The sequence below is a fragment of the Megalopta genalis genome, chromosome 15, assembly GCF_051020955.1.
Source record: "Megalopta genalis isolate 19385.01 chromosome 15, iyMegGena1_principal, whole genome shotgun sequence".
Lineage (NCBI taxonomy): Eukaryota > Metazoa > Arthropoda > Insecta > Hymenoptera > Halictidae > Megalopta > Megalopta genalis.
Window position 1 is genome coordinate 1,839,510 of NC_135027.1, and position 3,833 is coordinate 1,843,342.

At 45.8% G+C, this 3,833-nt stretch overlaps 1 long non-coding RNA gene across 1 annotated transcript; it reads left to right on the top strand.

The window, feature by feature from the left end:
• The first annotated feature begins 503 nt into the window (after window positions 1–503).
• On the top strand, window positions 504–3,625 carry LOC117228551 (uncharacterized). Its single transcript, XR_004492337.2, has 3 exons — window positions 504–655; window positions 3,109–3,219; window positions 3,294–3,625. It is a non-coding gene; the product is annotated as an uncharacterized LOC117228551 (long non-coding RNA).
• Window positions 3,626–3,833: the final 208 nt, after the last annotated feature.

The following is a 3,833-nucleotide window of genomic DNA, read 5'->3' on the forward strand; positions in this document are numbered from 1 at the left end:
TACGCCCAATTTGCTCTATACCTCTATTTGCGCCAAACAAATATTTCCTACTCCAACCGGACGATTCGCAACGCAGCAGAACCCAACTAATTGGTCAAACGTCATCATGTCATCGCTCCAACAGCAACTTGGATCGCAATTGAACATCTTCCCCGACGTTGGTCGAAGTTTGGTTCTGAAATCCGGCCGGCCGAATCGCGTATCACAGCGAAACCTCGCGGCTCGGTGAAGCCCGAACAGGCCATTTACTCAATGAAACACCGAATCCCCGGGGCACCGTCCGTTTTCGCGCTGTTTGCCGTAAACCGCGCCGATCCGCCGGACGATGCGCGAGATCCGCGGGCATTAACCATAGGATAGGATCGCTTGGCGTTCTCCATTAATGGTGATTCATCAGCAACCGTGTTGCATAATACGACAATGGGCTGTAATCATCTTAGTTGCTTCTCTGATTATCCGTATCGGCGTCGTCCACGCCGGCGGCCATTAGCATTTACCTATCGTCGTTGCGTATCAATCCGGCGTGGTGGGAAGCGGCGTCGTTGTTCCGCCCGCGGACCGCTCAACGGCCGCGCTTATTCTTAAGCGGCGAGGGAGCCGGCCGCGCTCTCGTGGGAATCGGATGTGTTTTCAGCCCCGGATATAGACACGCCCGGTACGTATGAATCGGCATTAATTCCGGCCAACGGTTCGCGCTGCCTAAAACCCGGTCGCGCGGCACGGGCCGCGCGTCAAATTGCGGCGAGGCGTGCGGATGCGGCACAAAACGCGCGGCAAACACGGCACGCCAGCCCGCGCGCGGGATATCATGCGGCACGTAGCGTCGCGACGCCCCGCGTAGCCTCGCGACCCTCGTAACCCTCTCCGAGAGTGTTTGCGGGGCTGCTCGCAGTTTCGGCGTTTCGGCGCGCGCCCAACCCGCGCCCTCGGCAGACGGCGGCGAGGAGGAATCAGCGAATCTGGAAAGATTATACGTGCGTGGTATGTCAAGTTCCGTCGCGGCGCGGCGCGGGCCTCGGGGAGACGGCGACGGGAATTTCGGGGTTGAAATTCGGGGGCAGGGACGCGACGGGAGGCAAAGAGGGAGTGGAACTGAGTGATGGAGGAAACGAGGTGGAGAGAAATCAAGAGAGAGAGAGAGAGAGAGAGAGAGAGGCGCGATGAGAGGCAAAAGGATTCAGTGGGAGAGCAAGGAAACGAGAGGGACGAATAAAGAGAGAAAGTGAGAAAGAGAGAAAGTTCGAGTAAGAGAAAAAAAAGAGGAAGAGAGGCGCGATGAGAGGCAAGATGATTCAAAAGGAGAGCAAGAAAACGAAAGAGACGAATAAAGAGAGAAAGTTTGAGTAAAAGAAAAAATGAGAAAACGGAACACGATAAGAGTTAAGAGGATTCAAAAAGAGAGTAAGAAAACGAAAAAGACGAATAAAGAGAGTAAATGAGGAAGAGAGAAAGTTTGAGTAAGAGAAAAGTGAGAAAGAGAGACACGATGAGAGGCGAGAGGATTTAAAAAGGGAGCAAGAAAACGAGAGAGACGAAAAAAGAGAGTGCGTGAGAAAGAGAGAAAGTTTGAACAAGGGAAAAAGTGAGAGAGACACAATGAGAGGCAAAAGAATTCAAAACGAGAGCGTGGAAACGAGAGAGATGAAAAAAGAGGGAGCCTGAGAAACAGAGAAAGTTTGAGCAAGAGAAAAAATGAGAGACACGATGAAAGGTAAAAGAATTCAAAACGGGAGTGAGGAAACGAGAAAGACGAAAAAAGAGAGTGCGTGAGAAAGAGAGAAAGTTTGAGCAAGAGAAAAAATGAGAGAGACACGATGAGAGGTAAAAGAATTCAAAACGAGAGCAAAGAAACGAGAGAGATGAAAAAAGGGAGTGCATGAGAAAGAGGAAAAATATGAGTAAGTAAAAAAATGTGAAAGAGAGGCCAAAAGGGGGGCCAAAGCGCTCAAAGGGGGAGTGAAAAAAGGAGAAATGAAAAGAGAGAGTGTATGAGAAATAAAGACAGTTTGAGAAGCAGAGACAGTTTGAGAAACAGAAAGAAAGAGAGAGAGTATAAGAAAAACAGTCTAAAAAATATATGTATAGAAAAAAAGAGACCCAATCAGAGAATGTCAGACAAAGAGAGAAAGAAGAGAGAAGGAGATAGAGGCTCGCACGAGTTTATCCAAGAGTTTTCAGATCTGCAATCGGATCCTCGGCGTCGAAAATGCCGCGCGTTCGCCGCATCCCCGGCCACCAGGCGTGTAATAATATTCGCATAAATAAGGGCCGCGGGTCCCGCGTTCCGGGAGAGCCGACCGGCGAGACAAACGCGCCCGGAAAATGAATAAAGATCACGGGATATTAATTTCGACCTGGTCCCAGGCGAGGGATGCGTTTGCTCTATTTATCGTGCGCCCCTCGCGTTGTCTTCGGCGCTGCGCTATGTCCGCGAGGATGCGAGAGTTACGCAATGCTAGCTAATAGGTGGCTGCGGATCTTTCGTGGGTGTACAACGTTTCGTACGGAAATTGCAGAAAACGTCGAAGATCGAAGGGAATTCATTTCTTTCTTTCATTGGATGAAGCGAAGGCTGCGAAAATGGAGAACAGAGCAGTTGACCTTTGTATCGCGCAGCATTTATATAAATAAATGTATATACAGGGTGGATTCGATATAACGGAGTATAGGAAGTCGAAGATTTTTATCTGTTTATTTTGCACATGGTACTGCAGTTTCTTAAATGATTTGCTACTGTTTAGAAGCGATTATTGGAAACAGCAGAATTTAGCGACGTGAGAATATTTTATTCAGTTATTAAGATTACTGAATGAAAAACTAGATAAATTTTTACCCCATCAGTCTCTTACAATTGATGTAAATCATTTCTATTTTGCTAAGGAAGTGCAACGTAGTTCTGAATGCATAAAAATCCGCAGCGCAGTCGAAGGAACCTAAAATTCAGATAATCAACTTCAGAATTGTAACTTGATATAAATCGCATAAATAATTAATAATCTCCATTCATTTCATTGTCTCTGCAGTTTTCTCTGCACGAATGCGTACAATTAATTAATCCCTTGAACATAAACGTTTCATTTAATATGGATGTTTGTCAAATTGTTATAGGATTCCAGGATACAATATCGCAGGAGAGACAATCCCCATGAAGATGTCATCTCAATATGGCTGCGTCCTGTAATTTGATTCTCTGACTGTTTCCTTCGTCGCCTTCTTATGGTAAGTGCCTCGCCAGCAATTAATTGAGAACGGAAAGTGCTCCAATTCTGGCTATTTTCTTTTTTTGCATGCAGATTTTCGAAGCGTCATATGCAACTTTCCAGCGTGATAAGCATGATAACTTGGACTGCGCGATGACAATTTTAATGAGCTTCAATCTCAATTCCTGGGACGTCGTCGTGCTCAGGCTACTGATCATACTGTTGGTAGCTAAAGTATTATCTTCAATTTTCAACAACAGACGAATCTTTTTCATATTATTGTAACAACAATCACCGTGACATACTGCGATATCTGTATAAAAATCAAATGTGTTTAAATACGGGCACACGAAGAGCTCGTAGCGAGATAACGAGAGAGAAATATATATATTGGAATAAATGGAAATTTTAATATTATAGTTCAATATTATGTTACAATCATTTCTTGGTAATATTACGGAAATACTTGTCGCGAAGCTTTTGACCCTGCAATTATTATTTCCACTGTTTCGTTGCGCGAGGCTGGTCTACACCGATTGTCCGAGAACACGTCTCGATGTATGCGAGGCCACCATAGCGAACCAAACACAACTGATGCATTATTCATCCCTTAGCATAGGTAGGATCACTCAG